General features: G+C 43.8%; 1 protein-coding gene across 2 annotated transcripts in view; it reads right to left on the reverse strand.

Moving 5' to 3' along the window:
- PHACTR1 (phosphatase and actin regulator 1) overlaps positions 1 to 20,372 on the reverse strand; it is a 489,267-nt gene that overhangs the window by 258,153 nt on the left and 210,742 nt on the right. The gene's annotated exons all lie outside the window — the stretch shown is intronic.

Genomic DNA, 20,372 nt, shown 5'->3' on the forward strand with positions numbered 1-20,372 from the left:
TCAATCTTTCCCAGCATCAGGCTCTTTTCCAATGAGTCAGTTCTTTGCATCAGGTGACCAAAGTATTAGAGTTTCAGCTTCAGCATCAGTCCTTCCAGTGAATATTCAGGACTGATTTCCTTTAGGATGGACTGGTTGGATCTCCTGGCAGTCCGAGTTAGCACACGGCTACAGTCAGTACCTGGCTCTGCCTTCAGGGGTACTGGGGTTGGGGGGAGGGTGAGATGGAGGAGCTGATGAACAGTCCTCTCAGCCTGCTCACCGTAAGGTCCCTGAGGGGAAGAACGTGACAGAGCAAAAAGAGTGAAAGAGGAAAAATGATGGACCCTTCTAGTATTTATCTCACATGCCTGTGCACACACACACAATTTATGTTTTTTTTTTTTTTTCTGTAAGCTTGTAGAGTCCCCTGCGTTTTCACACTGCAATAAGAAACTCTGTTACAATAAGGACTTCTCCCACCTTCCTTCTGCTGTGACACAAAACTACTCTACATCATTTGAGGAGGATACCATAATTATGTTACCATTTTACCAGCATTCCGCTGAACACTTCCATCTCTCCACTCATGGATAAGACATCAAGCTCACTGTGAAAATCATTTCGCTTCTGGGCAAACAGAACCACTTGGAAAGTCCTCCTCGGAAGGAGAAACAAGTCTGAAGTCAGCCATTTCCAGATCAGCTGTGTTATTTAGCGAGGATTTGCTATATAGGCTGGGCAAACTTTCACCCTTTGATTTTGTCTTGGAGAGATTCAGCGTGTCTTACAGAACTGCCAGAATATACACTCCAACACGGGTTGCGTGGGCTTTTCTGGTGGGGGTCATTTACTTGAAAGGACAACTGGCCGTCTTGGATCTCCTGCACACACAAACATAGAAAGGGAATGTTTCTTCAAACAACAATGCCTTGTGTGAGGCTCACGACGCTGCTCAACTTAAGTCAGCACAACACAGTGCAAGCCAGGAACACATGCAGGTGTAGGCAGGCTGGACCCACTGCCGGCCTCTGGGCAGGCGGGTGGGCAGAGTCTCTCCCCTCGTCCGAGGATCCGGCTGTGGAGCAGAGCTCAGAGGGCCCCTGGACCCGATGACGTCTCTCTTAAACACATGTGCACTATGAGCTCCCGGAGGTAAGATCCCACGAGCTGCTCTGGGTTCTTAGTTTGTGCCTAGCGCAGCATCGCCACCTTGAGAGAGAGGCACTTACTGGATTCAGAAACACATTTGATGATTATCAGAGTGATTAGAAGGAATCAGGGCAAAGGGAGAAACTCAGGGGCAAGGAGAATTTCTCAAGTAGCAAAAAAAAAAAAAAAAAAAGAACCAATCCCCGTCTTCACCCGCCTGCAGAAAGAGAAATACAGCATCCCTGGCCATGGCAGACCCTGGTCCCCCAGGAACAAGGAGCTCCATGGCCGGGCTGGAGGCGGGGAGGGAGATGGCCATCTGTCTCGCCGTTCAGGTGAGATGTCTCCAGGCCCCTCTCTCCTTCAGCTTAACTTGAGTTTGCAGGGGGCGCGATGGCGAAGCTCATGGGAGCACTCAGGTGTCCCAGAGTGAAGACCCGGGTGTGTAAAGGTGAGGGCAGGAGGGGCCACCTCTACTCGGGGGGGAGGTCCTGGAGAGCCCCCACCAGCAGGTGATGTGGGAACGGGACGGGCAGGCATGGAGGAGAAGCTGCAGAACCCGGCAGGCTCGGAGGCAAGAGAGCCTGACCTGCTTCAGGCAGAGCGGACACTGCAGATGGCTGGAGTGTGGAGAGGCAGCTGCAGGAGAAAGTCCCGGAGGGGCACGTGAGACGGGCTGGGGCCTGGGACCCTTTGCTGCGGGGCTTGCATCTGCACAAACACCTCCTCCAGCAACTGAATGCAAGGAACCTACGAGGGACTAAAAATTACTGCACGCATGTGCAGTTGGGGCACATTATGAACGCCAAGATACAAAAAGACCAAAAATCCAACTGCCACTTCTGGGGTTTGGGGAGCAAAAGCAGGGTCCTGTGCATCCCCAACACAGCACCACTGAGGGGGTGCGCAGATCGACTAAATCACCCCTCCACCTCTACCATCACCCCATTTAAGGGACCAGCACATCCCCCTCTCAGGGAGCAAGCGAGGGAAACTATTGTTGGCTTTTTCCCCCTGGTTTGGCAGCGTAAGTCTCAATAAAGCCTTGCCTGAATGCCTCATTTTGATCTCTTTCTTATCAATTTCTGTTATCTAAGAACCTGGGTCAGTACCACAAGGGCTGGCTCCTTCGGAGGGCCTTGGTGCCTTTAAGGAATTGGGGCTTGTTTTTAAGATGCTGGGGAGTCAGGGGAACTTCACAGGAGAGTGTGACATGATTTGATTTAGATTTTGAAGGCTTACTCAGGCAGTAAGTGGGAGAAGGACCCATGAGTGGATGCCAGGCAGGGGACCAGCCAGGGCTGTTGGCACCAACCAGTAAGACAGGATGTGGGCAGGTTTCCTGGGGTAGAAGGGACCATCTTGGAGGATACTGGGACATAGGGGCAGATATATCCTGAAGGTGATGATATGCTTAAATTAGGCATAGGCCCCTTCCGCCACCCTGGGAAGGGACCCAGCAATGTGTTCCCAGGGACATAGCATCTCCTCCATTTCCCAAGTCAAACATTTTTGCACTTTTTTCTAAGAAAGACCCCTTCAAAACAAGAGGTATCATTCAGACACAGGGAGACTGAGGTTCAAAGATGTTGACGACAATGATAATGAAGCGGGTCAGGGAAAGATAAGCAGGATAGAGAATACAGAAATATTGCTTTTTTTAAACTAAATGTTGAATGGTATACAGCAGAGATCAAACAGAGACAAGGGCTAGAAAAGACGGTTTCGGTGAAAACAGCCCCTTTATCGATATTAGCGGTGTGCTGCTTCAACTTCTGTCTTCACGTAGCCGTCAATTATCTTGTTCTCAGGGTTAAACAGATTCCACAGCACAAATCCTTGCAGACCTTATTTGACTGGAGATTTCAATATTTTATGTTTATCGCTGTAAAGCCAAGGGCAACTTTGTAACTTTCCTGGGGTGTGGGTGCGAAGCTATTAAATGTGGGGATAAGGTAAAAGAAATAAATCCTAGATAGTTGTCCTTTCAAGTTAAGCGTTTTGTTGTTTGAATGAACTTCGTGTGTGTGTGTGTGTGTGTGTGTAAGAGAGAGAAGGGGGGAGGAGGAGGAGAGAAAGGCATGTGGTAGAGTAGAAAGAACACTGGAGGAGGCATCAGAGTTTTGTTGTCCTCAGTCACTAAGCTGTATCCAATTCTTTGCGACCCCATGGACTGCAGCACACCAGGCTTCCCTGTCCATCACCACCTCCCAGAGTTTGCTCAAACTCATGTCCATTGAGTCAGCGATGCTCCAACCATTTCATCCTCTGTCACCCCCTTCTCTTCCTGCCCTCAATCTTTCCCAGCATCAGGGTCTTTTCCAATAAGTTGGCTCTTCGCCATCAGGTGGCCACAGTATTGCAGCTGCAACATCAGTCCTTCAGAACACTTGGGTCCATAAGCTCTGTAATCCTGATGATGAATCTCTGAACTTTCAAGGTCTTGGTTTCTTCTTGAGTCAAATGAGAGGTTTGAATTAGGTGCTCTAGAAGATCTATTCTTATTCTAAGATTCTGTTTCATGTAAGTCAAATCTTATCTAATATTCACCCAAGGAGTTTCACTTTTTAACCAGATTGACTATTTCCTTAAAGGGTTACACCTATCCTTGGCTTTATCAGAATACTCAATATGCCGCTCACATACTGCCTCTCGAAGGAAATCTAACAGTCAGCAATCCTGCTCTCTTTGCTGCAATACAAAATGACTGAAACTTAGGGATGCTTGGCCAGCCTCCCTCTTCTATCACCTCCTCCCCTCGTGATTGATTGCTAAGCCTCCTCTATATTTCATAGATGTTGGCAACTCAGGTTCTCAGAAATAAAGTTCAGAAGGGGAAGAATGAATTGAATTATCCTATTCCTCCCATTCCACATATTTCTAAGAGCATATCTGAATGTTGCAGCTCTTTAGGAAGCAATGGATGATACTAGAACCAACTGGCCCATTTTACACAAAGCACTGGCTTCACACAAAAGCAAAGAGCCACAATACAGAAGGGAAGGCTCTTGGTCAAACTGAACCTTCGATACTAAGTAAGTAAAGATGAGTTCCTTGTTAGTCACATTGTCACAGTATTATAACACTTTTATGTGTTTTCCTTAAAGATGGGTAGGAGAGGAAATGTCACCGCAGATTTTCTATGTAAATAATATTAAAGCATTCACAATTTACTAACACACACCCTTTTCACTCTGGGTAGTATTTTGATGAGCTGTTCTTTAATGTTTCTGACTCTCTGTGACCCCAGGGACTGTAGCCCACCAGGCTCCTCTGTCCATGGAATTTTCCAAGCAAGAATATTGGAGCAGGTTGCTACTTCCTTCTCCAGGGGATCTTCCTGACCAGCGTCTCTTGCATCTCCTGTATTGGCAGGTGGATTCTTTACCACTGTGCCATCTGGGAAGCCCTCTTTAAAGTTTAGCTCCAAATTTATCCTCTTGTCCCATGCCCACCATGAAGGACATAGCATGCACACACTGCTAAGCGTTACAGAACAATGGCCTGGAATCTCTGAAACCTTCATGGCAAGTTTAAAAGGAACCAGAATATCAGACCACTGCTTTCTCTTCTCCCAGTCGACTATTTCTTTCCCATGCTATGCCACACCTCTCACACCCATTGTGACGGAGTCAGCACCCCACCCATATCCTATTCAAGTTTCCATAATAAGAAAGCTTTCTGGGAACTGGGAATGCCAGCAACTGCACACAGAGGACTTTTTTTTCTGAATAAAGGAGAAAAGGAGCAAGAAGTGCTAGAGACAAGACCTCAAACTGATGATGGAGACGGAGTCCATGAATACACAGGTGCCACACCTCTCAACTGGAATAACGTGAAGGTGTATTGTATATGGCAGTAACTGGCTTGATAATACCTTTCATTGCCTTCCTTGTCTTTTCTGTCTTATTTCCCCACACCTCTGCCAGTATTTCCTGAGTGTGCCCCTCAAACTACTGGTACTCAAAATCTTATCTCTGGATCAACTTCTTGGAAACCCCAAACCAATATCTAACCCATGGCTGCCATAACAACTAGATGTTCTGTGCTTCTGAGATACTAGAACTGAAAGGCATCTCACATCCTATTAGACTACCCTGATAGGTTTGGCTTTCATTAAAGAGAAAAAAACCAAAAGTGAGATCCAGACAGACTGACCCCAAGGTCACTTAAGCAGTCAATGGCAAATGGCAAATACCTTGAGTCCCCCAGAATTCTATCAGAGAGTGAGGCTTAAACCTGGCTAAGGATTCAGGACAGTTTGGAACCAAAATACTACTTTTAGCAGAAGTCTATCATGGGATTTGAACTGAAGAGTAGAAAAAGTCCATGGTGATATGCTGACTATAAGAGAATAAAAAAATTAAGAAGATGATATATTCTGTGAAGATGACAGGAGTTATAGAGAAAGGCATCATTATTAGTCAAAGAGAGATGAGAATATACAGGAAAATCTTCCTAAGAGCTAAGGGAACAGCCCCATCCTCTTCAACTCCCAAATTCCTGCCATTCAATATTTTGAATGTACTTTGAAAATACGGTAAGATTTCCCACCTTTGGGAGAAAAACCCCTCCAAGCCCTGGACCCCTGAGTAATAGATAAACCCCCTTTTCTATACTCTGCTCTTGGTCAGTGGGGGGAAGGTTTTGCTCTTTATCTTCTGTTGTAACTTGGTCCCTGACTTTGACAATTTCAGATGTTGCTATAGGAAGTAAAAGCTAGAGCAACATAGATACACAAAATCTTTAAAAAACAAGACCCTGACCTTTTAAAAAAAAGTGCCTTATGAAGCACATAGTCATCCTAAATGACACTGTAGAAGAGAAAGCATGCCTCAAAAAAGTTTATGAGCAAGATAAACACTATCCTACATGTGCATTTGTTCTTATTTGTCCAAACATCCACATTCCTTTAAAGTGAGATCTCTCTGAGGGTTTGACATATTAAAGTAATACTGCAATTTATCGACTAATAATACAGCTTCAAAGGAAAGTAATATTCCTAATGGCACCTCATCAAGTCTATTATTTATTTTATTCCTCTGAAGTTTCAAGAGACAAATTGGAGACATACAATTAGTACTATTTGATTCAAGTCTTGATTTTGTTTGTTACGAATAAAGAGCAGCTTTTATGTTCAAGGTCAAAATATGGAAGGTTACATTTATTCCAAGACTCCTTTCAAACATAGGCTTCTAGAATGGGAGTATGATAGGCAGAATAATGCCCCTCCCAACTAAATTCACGTTCTAGTCCCCCAGTCTGTGAATATGTTACCTTACACATAGAAGGGACTAGGGCTCTTGAGTTGGAGATTATCCTGGGTTATCCAGATGGGCAATGGAATCACAAGCGTCCTTATAAGAGGGAAGCAAGAGGGTGAAGTCGGAGAGGCAGGTGATGTGATGACAAGCAGGAGTTGCAGGGATCCCATCGCAAAGAAAGAACCAGGGGCCAAGAACACTGGTCTCCAGAAGGTGGAAAATGCAAGGGGCTGGATTCTCCCAAAGAGGCTCTAGAAGGAACCAAGTCTAACTTTAACCCATTGAGACTGATTTTGGTCTTCTGATCTCCAGAACTAGAAAAGTATAAATTTGTGTTTCTTTAAGCCACTAAATCTGTGGTGATCTGTTACAACAGCAACAAGAAACAAATCCAATGGGTGTGTGAAAGTATTAATGCTGACCAGTCTACCAGGTGCTTCCACCCCAAGCGTCCTAACTGTCCCGACCTCAGGGCAGCAGGGTGGCATAGAAAGAGCAAAGCCTCGGATCAAACAGACATCCCTTGCGTTCTGATCCTGGCTCTGCCACTTATGTCTGTGTGCTTTGGGGCAAGTTATTTCCCCTCTCTGAGCCATAACTGTCTCAGAGGTAAAGCAGTGGTTGTCTGCATTTCAGATCCGATAGAACTACATCTCTATGGCAACAGCAATAAATCATCTAGCTAGAGTAAAGGTGCCAGTAGGTTGCCATGAGGTTTAAATGAGATGATGTGTCTAAAGGGTCTGTGCAGCGTTTATCGCCCAGCAGACGCTCGGCAGAGGCCAATTTTCCTAACCTCACCCCATCTTGCACAGCAGTGGTGTGTATAATCCTGCAGGGAGCTTGCTAAAAGGCAGGTGGTGCACGAATCTACACCATCAATACCTTCCCACCTCACCTGGGAAAGCATCAAATCTTCTTAGCAGGGTTTGTAAGATGGCTTTTTAACAGCTTTATTGAGACATAATTTATATACCCTAAAATCCATGCATTTTAAGCATACAATTCAGTGAACTTTTGTATTTACAGTCATACAACCATCACCACAATCTAATTTTTTAATATTTTCAACATCCTAAAAAGCAAACAAGTGCCCATGTTCCATCACTCCTTGTTCTCACCCTGCCCTACACAATCACAATCTATATTTCCTCAGATGGATTCCAAATGCAATTCACCCTTGCTTCAGGAATATTCAAAATTTTAACAAATAGACACTCATGAGCTTACTGACCATCACGTCAAAATTCCACATCAGCTTTTCTTTTCTCAAAAATGAAAACAGGGTCTACCTAAATAGTTTCCCTGAAGGGAACTGGGTTTTATTGGCCAGAACTTCTAGTATTACAGGGAACTGAAATTTAAAGGGTACACTTTCAAATCATGATTTTTAAGGATGTACAAATTTAAATGCTCCGCTTCTCCTCCTCAACCCCCACTCCAAACCTCCAGTCTCAGTGGTGAGAAGACCCACTGTTATAGAGATGCATATAAATGGACCCAAAGCCTGGGGCAGTTTGGCAGGTGGGCTGGGAACTGGCTCCCCTAGACTATGGAGGCTGACTCCCAGCCCCCTTTCCCTTCCCTCCATACTACCTGGGTGTCTTCAGTGATCTGAGTGCCAGATCCTTTCCATTTTGTTTACCCCAGGCTTCCCTGGTGGCTCAGATGGTAAAGAGTCTGCCTGCAGTGTGGGAGATCCAGGTTCGATCCCTGGGTCGGGAAGATCCCCTGGAGAAGGAAATGGCAACCCACTCCAGGATTCTTGCCTGGAGAATTCCATGGATGGAGAAGCCTGGCGGGCTACAGTCCATAGGGTCGTGAAGAGTCGGACACGAGTGAACGACTTCACTTCACTTCTTCACCCCAGGCTTCTAGGTGGTCTGGTGTATTGTTGCTGACGGGCGGCTAAAGTTGTCACCATGGGGGTCAGACTCTTGGGGATGAAGCTGGGCAGGAAGTGTCTCACCAGGACCGTAGGGCGTGTCATAAATCACAGAGTGGCCACTCTGCGTCTGTGACAGACTCTGAAATCTAAGTACTGACAGGAACACAGGTACAGTGTGGTGTGCAAAGAGGCCAAGAGACGAGTTTTGGGCCCCAGGCTACCAGAAGCTGCAGGCGAGCACTGGAAATGTTCTTGGAAATTCATGAAATCAGAAAAGAAACAAGTGAAAGTCAGACAGGCTGGTATCCGAGACCCCCAGATGCAGTGCTTCCGGGAGCAACAAAATAGCAAGAAACTTTAAGGGACTGAAAAATCACTGCGGGCATGGGCAGTTGGGTGGAATTATGGACAAAAAGATACAAAAAGACCAAAACTCCAACTGCCACTTCTGAAAAGCCACACAAAAGCAGGTAAGCAATGAGGTTGGCCTCCCTCCCCCGAGCGAGCAAGCAAGCAAGCAAGGGAAGCTGTTATTTGTTCTCGGTCTCTCCTGATCAATTTCTATTGATTGAGGAAGCCGAGAACCCTAGTCAGTAACAAAAGGGATCCCAAAATACTTTCTCTAGCACTAGCCAGTGAGTGCTGCTCACCCGGGAACACGAGTGCATTGAGTTAACCCCAAGGGAAGAGCCCGTGGAGGAGGGCATGGCAACCCGCTCCAGGACTCTTGCCTGGAGAATCCCATGAACAGAGGAGCCTGGCGGGCTACAGCCCACGGGGTCACAGAAAGTTGGACACGAGTGAAGTGACGGAGCACACAGGTGCGAGGGCCAGGGTGGAGGGCACAGGGGCTCATGTCAGCGGATGCGCGGCACGGGAGAATGTGAAGCATCTCTTCATGCCTGTCCCAGCCACCTCCTTTCTGTTCCCGCCCCTTCTACTGATTGTCACCATACAGCTTCACTTCATGGAGATACGGCTAAGAAGACAAGTTGTGCAATGATCATTGTTTCCTTCGTTCTTAGATTCATGCCAATGAACTACTCACAGCATAAAAAGGGCAACATTTATATGGCATCCAAAATCTTCATGCTTTATAAGCCTGTCATGCTTTATAATACTGCTGGCCAAAAAACTGAGGTGGGAGAAAAATGGCTTTGGGGTGGATTAATTTAACTTCTAAAACAGGCTGGGCACTTAGGTTCCCTTCTTTTGGGTTTAACATATAAGTAGCTTGATATAGTTATTGGGCAAATTGCTTTTGTATCCATCTACTGCAATAAACAAGGATACATCCATTTGTACCTTGCCATAGTTTTTTTTTTTTTAATCAGAAATGAGGAGAGAACTTCAGAAGTAACAGCACCTGTTGGCTAATTACTGTGAGGAAGAAAAGTTCAGCATCAACTAGGCTACAACTGAAATAATTGTATTTGGCAGGCAGTCTCTAACGTTTAAGTATACAAAATTTAATTACCCAGCCACAGATAGCACATTCAGCTACTTATGGGCGCACTTTGAAAGTGACTCATCCAAGAAGGTCCATTGGGGTGCAGTTATAACCAGAATCAGATGTTCCACAGAAGTCAGATTATGTTTATTTTATGCTGGGAGACAAGTGGATAGTAACATCTGCTCTTGACATCTTTAAAGCAAAATTTTCTGTGTGTGTGTGTGTGTGTGTGTGTGTGTGTGTGCAGGGTTCTGAGTTCTCAAATATATGTCTAAGTACTCAAGCATTTTTGTTGGTGTATCAATGCTGGTTGTACCCCTAGTTTATATTAGTTATAACTGTAGCTCACTTATAAGAGGAAGTAGGGAAGTTAAGAAAAATTTAAATTAAAAAAAAACAACAAAACTGTGTGGAAGAAAAGACAGCAAATATGGAGAACCTCTGTGGGGGAGAGAATACAAGACCTGTTGCTAAATTTTCAGAGCTAGATGCTAACTCTGTCTGCAGTCAACACAACAGGAATCTAAAGCATCTAGCTCTTTCTTTTATCAGCAACATAGAAATAGGCACTTCAGGCTCTTATTAGAGAAGTCAAGTATGAATTCACCACAGTCTGATACTCACCAAAGACTCCAGCAAGGCATCTGACTTTGAGAGAGGTGGCCTAGAAATAGAAACTCCACTTTTCCAGGTCAGAGCATCTCAATGCTGGCTACACATCTGAATCACCTAGGGTGCTTTAAAAACACCTACGCCCAAGTCCTAGCCAGCACGTCTGATTTAGAATTTTTCAAAGGCTTCCCTTGGTCGTGAACCACTATTCTAGAACCTTGCTTCTCCAGTAGTAGCATCTCCTGGAAGACTGTTAGAAACGCAGTACCTCGAGCCCTGCTCTAGACCTGCCCAATCAGCATCGGCTATTAGCAAGATTCCAGGTGATTCTAATGTATTTGGAAGATCAAGAACCCCTTCTATCAAGGAGGTTCTATGAATTCTTCATATTGTCAGCTCATCACAGTAGCACACCTCTCTGCTGAAATGCCTTCACTGAACCCAGCTTCTTGATTTGCCTGAAGATCAGTATAGTCAATCAGTCTCAATTACACAATTCTCACCGAAGATGTTTTCCCCATGATACGCTCAATATACTTTAACCAATTGCATTTAACTATGCAATGAAAGTTCTCTTACATTTTAATGACAGAAAAAGCTCATGTCACCAGATGCGTTTAGTTCCTACTTACATATCATTTTAAAGCCTGAAGACAGTCTAATCCATGAAAATCTCTGAAAACTGTAGGTATTCTATATACGTTGGTTTGGTGGTACTCCTATTTTATAAACTAAATCTTGTGGAGGCCAATTACATAAACTACCTCATTTCTTCAGCCATGAACAATGGTCTACAAGAATTTACATAGGTAGTATCCTTGTTGAGTCCTTGAAACACATCCTCAAGTAACCGTTACTGGATGCACCTGGAATGGGCTCCACTTTCACCTCTGATTTAATCCCTCCTTTCCACTCAGTGCTCTTAGGCTCTGAGATAGTGCCTAAAATCACTGCAGATAGTGACTGCAACCATGAAATTAAAAGATGCTTGCACCTTGGAAGAAAAGCTAGGACAAACCTAGACAGCATAATTAAAAGCAGAGACATTACTTTGCAGACAAATGTCCATCCAATCAAAGCTATGGTTTTTCCAGTAGTCATGTATGGATGTGAGAGTTGGACAATAAAGAAAGCTGAGCACAGAAGAATTGATGCTTTTGAACTGTGGTGCTGGAGAAGACTCTTGAGAGTCCCTTGGACTGCAAGGAGATCCAACCAGTCCATCCTAAAGGAGATCAGTCCTGGGTGTTCATTGGAAGGACTGATGCTGAAGCTGAAACTCCAGTACTTTGGCCACCTGATGTGAAGAGCTGACCCATTGGAAAAGAGCCTCATGCTGGGAAAGATTCAAGGCGGGAGGAGAAGGGGATGACAGAGGATGACAGATGTTGGATGGCATCACCAACTCGATGGACACGAGTTTGAGTAAACTCCGGGAGTTGATGATGGCCAGGGAAGCCTGGTGTGCTTCGGTCCATGGGGTAGCAAAGAGTCGGACACGACTGAGCGGCTAAACTGAACTGAACTTCCGCTCAATGGCTAGCCAGTGGTGAGAACTGGGAAGAGTGCAATGGTTCTCCAAGTGGGGTCCCAAGACCAGAAGCATCAACCGGGCACTTGTAAGAAATATAAGTTCTCAGGTCACACACCCAGACCGACTGAATCAGAGACTCTAGGGGCAGAGCTCAGCGGGAAATCACTGAGACCCTCAGTGACTCTGACATGTGGGTAGTCTGAGAACCACTGGGAGAAGTCAGTATGAGGTGGGCTCAGAGAATCTTCATTTCTAACAATTTCCCACGTTAAACCGATCAGGAAACTTACTTTAAAAAGCCACTGAGGAAGAGCAATGAGAGAAAAAAAAAAAAAAAACCAGCATAAACATTACGTAAAGCCCCTCTAGGAGGCTTTTTTTTTTTTTTTTTTTTAATTCTTGAGAATTTTAGTTTATTTTTTAAAAGCTCCAAAATAAAGAGAAAAAAAAAATGTTTTCCTATTAATGCATACAATGGCTCCTTTGAAGTTGCTGTTTTCTAAGAAATTCAACGTTCAGTTTGTAAGGACTAAGATCCTAACATAATTTTGGTAGAGAAGTTACCTCCTGAATTATCATTTAGCAAATGGGCTTCCCTGGCGGCTCAGACAGTAAAGAATCTGCCTGCAACATAGGAGACCCAGGTTGGATTCCTGGGTCAGGAAGATCCCCTGGAGAAGGGAATGGCAACCCACTCCAGTATTCGTGCCTGGAGAATCCCATGGACATAGGAGCCTGGTGGACTACAGTCTCTGGGGTTGCAAAGAGTCGGACATGACTGAGTGACTAACATACAGATGAAATATGGTGATAAGGGCATGAAAGAGAATGAGTTTGAGCAGAAATCATGGATGCCTATTGTCACCTTCCCCTTTCCCCTCGGGTTATCACCCCTGAAGGATTTCTTTATTTCTAGTGAGTGGAGACACCACACAGCACAGACTCCACAAAGGCAATATGGAGTCAGTTCTGCCAGATTTGCAAGCTCAGGCTCTGCCCCCATCACCAAATCCAGAATCTCTGCTCAGGCATCTGCTAGCTCTTGGCAAAACAGGGCTTCCTGTTTTCAAGATAATGTTTTAAAATGGCTCATAAAAGGTTTCTTGGAAATAACCAGTCCCTGCAAAGCAATATTTTGATGATTAAACTATAAATAAATCAGAAACATATGGAGCTAATTTCCCTGGGGTTTGGCAAAACACTTTGGACTTCATTCCATCCAGAATATTTGAAGGATGGTTTCAAGTGTTCGTGGAATCAAACACGGCTTCATTTTCCCCCAGCCCTCTTTCATGCCCTGGCAGTTTAAGAACAGGACCGAGATTCCTGAAGGTTTCCTTGTTTCTGCCTTTGTTCCAAAATTACCAGATCTCAATACAAACACAGAATTTGTTCACCTAAGTGTCATAGTTGACTGAGTATGTAGTATAATTTGCCAGCAGTATTGCCACTCTCTCTCTCTGGGTTTCAGAACAGTTCAAGAGGTTTGTTTCTAATTTACAAAGGAAGGGTTTCAGACTTGAGTTATTTCAAAGAATAGCAGCTCCTTTGTAGGCGAACTCTTTCCCACTTACCTACAGAGATTCAAGCTATCTCTTCTTACAACCTCCAGCCTTTGAACTCTATGAGCAGAAATGTTTTGATGGAGTTCACAGCCCTGGGGGGCATCTTCCGTGTGGCCAGAGAGAATGACCACTTTCTGGACATCTGAGGGTGCATTTTAGAAAGAGAGACGGAGCCCGAAAATTCTGACAGGAGTTTTTTTCCCTGTTAGATGTTGTTAATATGTTTGTTTGTTTGTTTAACATAATAAACAGCTCTGGCACTTTTTAAAACAAGCATTCTGTTTTTGGAAACTATTTTATCTCCAGGCACAGTACTACTAGAAGTCCTGCGGAAATAATCCTTAGTACCTAAGTGCTATGGGAAGTGTATACTTTCTTAATATCTCAAGGACATAGGCAAATGAGTCTCGGTGATACAGATTTGGGAAACTTAATAAGAGGCTTCATATCTTTAAAAATGTTCAAAGGTAACTGATATCCAAGATGAAATGCAAAACAAGGAGTATGTCATTTTATGTCAGGTTATCCAAATCTAATACACAAATAGCATAATTATGTTTCCTCTATTAATGAGAACATCTGTAAATAAACCATAACACTATTAGTGTGAAATGAAAAGAGTGATTAGAAGAATAATTCTTCTTTTTTAAATTGAAGTACAATTGACTTACAATATTATATTAGCTTCCAATATTCGACATAGTGATTCAATATTTTTATACATTGCAAAATAACCACCAGGATAAGTCTAGATACCATCTGTCACCATGCAATGTTATGACAATATCATTGACTAAATGCCCTGTGAAGCATTTGTTTTATAATTGAGAGTTTGTACATTTTCATCTTCCTCACCTATTCCACTCATTGCCCCACTTCTCTGGCAACCGCCAGTTTGTTCTCTGTATCTAGGAATCTGTTTCTGTTTTGCTGTGTCTGTTCATTTGTTTTTCAGATTCTACATATAAGTGAAACCATGGAATATTTGTCTTTGTCTGTCTGACATTTCACTCAGCATAGTACCCCCTAGATCTATCCATGTTGTTATAGATGGCAAGATTTGATTATTTTTTATGGCTAAGTAATATTCAGAGAATAATTCTTAAATAACATATATTACATTCTAGGAAAACTTGAAATGTTCAAACTTCTAAAATTAAACAGCACAATATAATATAAAGTGTCCAATTTCTGCAGCTACTAAATAAGTTTACCCCCTCACAACATTAAAAAAAAGAAAGAAAGAAAGAAAGAAAGAAACCTAAAAGCTAGGAAAGAAGAAGAGCATTCTTGGGGGAGAAAAGAATTTGAAAAAAAAAAAAAAACATGTAAAGCAGGAAAACACGCAGTGTAAAGATGGGATATTGGAAAAATTAAAATTAAAAAGAAGAAACTAGAGAACAAGATAGGGTACTATTAACATTAATGGAGCTCTTTCTCCAAGATCTTAAACTACAAAACTTATCTCTGTAATTACAACCTCCAGGGTCACTCTGCCTGGGTCTGAAACCTCTGTTGTGTTTTTTATAAGCAGGGTGTCCTTGGGCAAGTTACTTTCCTTCTTTGAGCCTCACTGTCCTTATCTGTTAAATGGGCATAATAATCCCTGTCTTACAAGGCTGTTGTGAGGATTCAACGAGATCATTTAGCTAGACCCTCTTAACAATATCTGGAATATAGTGAGTCCTTCATACATAAGTGGCATGTCTGTTTTCAAGCCCGATCCTTAATCCCAGTTGAACTGCTGTTCGAGAGATAGTGAAAGATAGGGAAGCCTGGTATGCTGCCATCCACGGCGTCACAAAGAGTCGGACACAACTTAGTGACTGAACAACCACAATACTCACCACATTATGGCATTCCAGTCTAGTGAGCTGGTTTTGTGCCCGCTACTACATAGCCTCAGGCAATGTTGTCCTCTCTTCCAACACCAGTTTGCATCTCTGTGGAAAAGTGATTCCTAGTGTCTTACTGATATGTACAGTAGACATATGAAGTCACTGTGCATACTGAATTAGTGAAACACTGAACTGCTGTTCCTAGGGGAGTATAGGGTTGGGTTCCTGAGAGGCTCTGGTTCCAATGTTCTCATCAACTGATCATTTATTCCTTGTCTTAGGTGTGTTTCTGTTTAAAGGACTCTTTGCGACCCTATGGACCATAGCACTGCAGGCTCCTCTGTCCATGGGATTCTCCAGGCAAGAATACTAGAGTGGGTTGCCATTTCCCCCTCCAGGGGATCTTCCTGACCCAGGGATAGAACGGACGTCCCTTATGTGTCTTCTGCAGCGACAGGCAGGCTCTTTACCACTAGCGCCATCTATATGGTTGATCCATTAACCTTGAACTTGTGGCCAACACCACCATGACACATCTGAACAAGGCATATGTAAACACATACTGTCTCCACAAAGCATGTCACAGCCCTCCTGCACTTAGGAACACTAGACATACTTCAGTACTACACGTGGGGACTATTTTAAATAGCAAGATCCCCAACAAAAAGCAACAACAACAAAAAGTGTAGAGCATGAGCCTAAAGAGACCACAAAAATGACATTTGTTTACAGTGTGAGCTGGAACAAATGGCAGCTAAAGGGGCAGCTGCGAAGGGGGAGGGGGTGAGGTAGGAGGGGGCACGCCCACCCTCGTCTGTGTACATCTGAGAATCACCTGCTCTTCCCTGACTTTCTCCTTCAAGCCTTTTCAGGCCTGTGAATTCAGAGAAGGCATCAGTTCCCCTCAGTTCCCCTATTTATGTGGATATCTCAGCCATGAGCTGGGCTCCATATCGCTTTCTCTGAAATCAAGGATCTGAAATTCAGAAAGGAAGTAATGTGTACATAGCACTTACAAATCATCTTCCTCTCTACTCACAAGTTCTGTTTGTAGAATAAATAAATGTGTGTGTGTGTGTGTGTACATGTGTGCACACTTCAGGCAACCATGTCATGGAATATCATGGTTCCTACTGAATGGGAACTGGGAAAGTTGGAGGCTGACTAGGGAAATAGTGAAAAGTATACATGACCAGCTGGGCACAGTAGAAACCCGGGTGGCAGGGTCAATCTTTGACTTCCTTAAGGAGACAGAACATTGAAAGGAAGTGGGATGCTCAGCCCATGAAATGCCATAATACTTTTGACCTCAGAGGAGCTTCCAACCCCAAACAATGTTAAATCCGTCCTCCAAGAACAGCTGTCACGGTGGACATGTAGCCCTGACACCAACAATCCACGAGTTCTTTACAGAACACCCAGGTGGAAGTGAAAAACGCAAGGTCCTCGTTCTCCTCTTAGCTGAAATATGCCAGGAGGGCCAACTTCTCTTGACTCTTGGCCCTGGCCTACCAGGCTTGTCTTCCAAGATATGGTCCCCCTATGGCAATTAAGACATCATTTTCCTTTTGAGAGGAAAGGAAAGGAAAGGTTTTATAAACCTGACAAATTCCTAGAACAAGAATATACCTTTTAATTGATAGGTGTTATGGGGATGAATTATGTTCTCCCCAAGTTAATATGTACCTCAGAATGTGGCTGTATTTGGAGACAGGGCCTAGAAGGAGATAATCAAAACTAAATGGGGGGAAAAAAAAAAAAAAACAAACTAAATGAGGTGAGAGGTCTTCCCTGGTGGGCCAGTAGTTTAAAATCCACGTGCTAATGCCGGGTACACGGGTTCAATCCTTGGTCAGGGAACTAAGATCCTATATGCCTCGGGGCAACTAAGGCTGTGTCCTTAAGATCCCTTGAGCTGCCACGAAGACCTGAATCAGTCAATCAATCAAGTCATATGGGTGGGGTCAAAATCCAGTAGGACGGGGGGCTTCCCAGATGGCTCAGACAGTAAAGCATCTGCCTGCAATGCGGGAGACCCGGGTTCGATTCCTGGGTCGGGAAGATCCCCTGGAGAAGGAAATGGCAACCCACTCCAGTATTCTTGCCTAGAAAATCCCATGGACGGAGGAGCCTGGTTGACTACAGCCCATAGGGTCACAAAGAGTCGGACATGACTGAGCAACTTCACTTTCACTTTCCTGATAAGAAGAGGAAAAGACACATGGGTGTTCACAGAGAGGAACGGCTATGTGAGGACACAGTGACGATTTTCAAGCCAAGAAGACAGGTCTCAGGAAAAAACAACTCTGCCAACAAAACAACTCTGCCAACATCTAGGTGTTGGACTTCCAGCCTCCAGGGCTGCAAGAAAGTAAATTTCTGTTGTTTAAGCCATCCCAGCTAGTGGTATTTTGTTACAGAAGCCCTAGCAGACAAATGGAATGGTTACCGGTTATTCATTAGCTATGGATTATCTAAAGTGATTTTCTTCTGCATTATTAAGAAGGAAATTCTGTTTCTTAGTAACACAGAAACTATATCGGGTGCTACTCTATTCACATATTATTTTATTTACTCCCATACAACCTCCCAGGAAAGTACTTCACTATTCCATTTTACAGAGGAAGAAACTAAACCTTAGAAAGTCAAGAAACTTGCCCAGGCTCACTCACTGAACAGGTGACAAGACTGGAATGAGACCCATCAATCTGAACACAAAAGTCTTATTCTTTTAACCAAAGCATCTATATTTCTTTGAGGACGAGATTTCCAAGAGCTTCCCAATTTTACATCTTCTGACCAGCTGTCCCATAAACTATTGAACTGCCCCAGAAGTGGACATCTGAACTGCAACTTGGCATCTGAACTGCATTTTCCAAACTGTCCCTTATACTGAAAGCACTTTCTTACAAAAGTCCTTTGTAAGACCACAGGCCCTGGTTCTTGGTGTGGAAAATGTTGTTTGCTGTTTAGTCAGTCATGTCTGACTCTTTGTGATCCCATGGACTATAGCCCACCAGGCTCCTCTGTCCATGGGATTTCTCAGACAAGAATACTGGAGTGGGTTGCCATGTCCTTCTCCAGGGGATCTTCCCGACCCAGGGACTGAACTTGAGTCTCTGGCTTGGCAGGCAGATTCTAGCCTGTGAAAAAGTGGGCACTACAATTTAGGCAGATTACCAAATTTTAAAGAATTAGAGAAGAAGAAAAAAGCACTCAAAACAGAAACTATTCAGAGCATGGTGTTCTCTTCTGTGATTTGGACGGTGCTGACGGCTCTTGCAGTGTCTGGAGGTCATCCTTAGCAATTTCCACCCTCATTATATTATTGAAGTGCAGAAATGCAGATTTCCAGCAAGTTTCAATGAACAGAAATCTTGATAAAAAAGAACTCAGTGTGCTGACATTAATTATTTAAGTCTGAGGGACTGCCATGGCTTGCAAAAGGGGCTCCATAAGTTGTTTTCCTCAATTGTGAATATTTATAATATTATGCTATCGATCATATTTCAAATGTCGGCTTTAATTAGAAACCTCTTCATAAAATTTATCATCAACTAAGTCTTTTCAATTCCCAAATATGGTACATAATCTCAAAGACTTAAGAATCACTGACTCGGGAAGGAGACTGTGGGATGAACTGAGAGAGGAGCATTGAAACACATACATTACCATATGTAAAATAGTCAGTGGGAATTTGCTGTATGATGCAGGGAGCTCAAATCCAGTGCTCAGTGGCAACTTAGAAGGGTGGGATGGGGTTGGAGGAGGTTGGGGTTCAAGAGGGAGGGGACATATGTATACCTATGGCTGGTTCATGTTGATGTATGGCAGAAACTAACACAATATTGTAAAGTAATTATCCTCCAATTAAAAATAAATTTAAAAAAGAAACCACTGACTCAAGATCATTTTTATTCTAGTACCTGAATATCCTTTTGCAGTGATAACTGTATCAGTCTAAGGAGTTTTTATACGATACATTCAAATCATATAATCTGCCCCAAACTGGGAGTAGGATGGGGAATTGGGGAAGGACAGCGGAAACTTGATAACATCTCTGTAGGCATTATTCTAAGCACACTTTCCCTTTGGTTTTGACATTCCCATATTTTGTTTAGTGCACCTCCTGTGGTCAAACAAAATAGCAATTAGTGATGAACTCTTCCAAATTCACACCCTGCCTATTTCTCAGGTTCTCTAGAAGTCAGTGGAGGGGTGGGGGGTGGGAGGGGGCAGGCAGAAAGAAGATCTATTGTAGCATTTCTTATTCATGCCAAGTGAGCTGTTACCAGCTTGCTTATTGATTTTTATCTTTATGCTGCAAACCTCCAAATGCCACAGCCCAAACTGGGATCCCACCAAGCCTGTTCCTTTCCTCATCCTTTCATTTCCCCAGTCATCCTTCTTTTTGATCCTTGACAACGTTTCCCTGCACCCACCTTCCCGGAATTAACTGCCGGTTTGATTTTTTTCCTTTCCTGTCTCTTTAAGTCAGAAACTTCCTGAGGTTCCTAAGAGCTGGCTGCCTCCACAGGCGTCCAGGTCTCCCAGCAAGTCTCCATGGCAGTGAGATTTGCAAGTGAACCCCCCCAGATCTGAGAAAACAGCAGCAGTTGTCTAATCAATCTCTGACTTCCAGCCATCTACCAGGGCACCAGTGGGTTTCAAGAGAGCCAATGAACCAAAGTCCGAGGATTGAAAAACCCAATCAACTGATACTGGCAGCTCCAGAAAGGAGGAAGTCCCCAAACTGAACAAAATATAAAACCAATACTAAATCTGACTAACAAACACACAAACAGCAATTAAATTATTTATGATTCCAATGCCTACCTCGCAGATTTCCCAAGCGCTCTGCTCACACACGTATCTTCCTCTGCTCTCTGCCTCCCCAAAGGCTGTGCTATCTCAGCCTGAGCAACAGCCTTCTCAAGAGTCAGGCTCTGAAATACACATGCTACACACGCCCAGACAGCCTTTCGGTGCCAGGCATCCCCTTCTCCTTTCTTCCCAGCCCCAGGCCAGCTCCCAGACAGGCAGACCAACTCCTCCATGGGATGGAACTGGGGCAGGGAAAAAGATCA

Source organism: Dama dama, chromosome 7 (assembly GCF_033118175.1).
Source record: "Dama dama isolate Ldn47 chromosome 7, ASM3311817v1, whole genome shotgun sequence".
Lineage (NCBI taxonomy): Eukaryota > Metazoa > Chordata > Mammalia > Artiodactyla > Cervidae > Dama > Dama dama.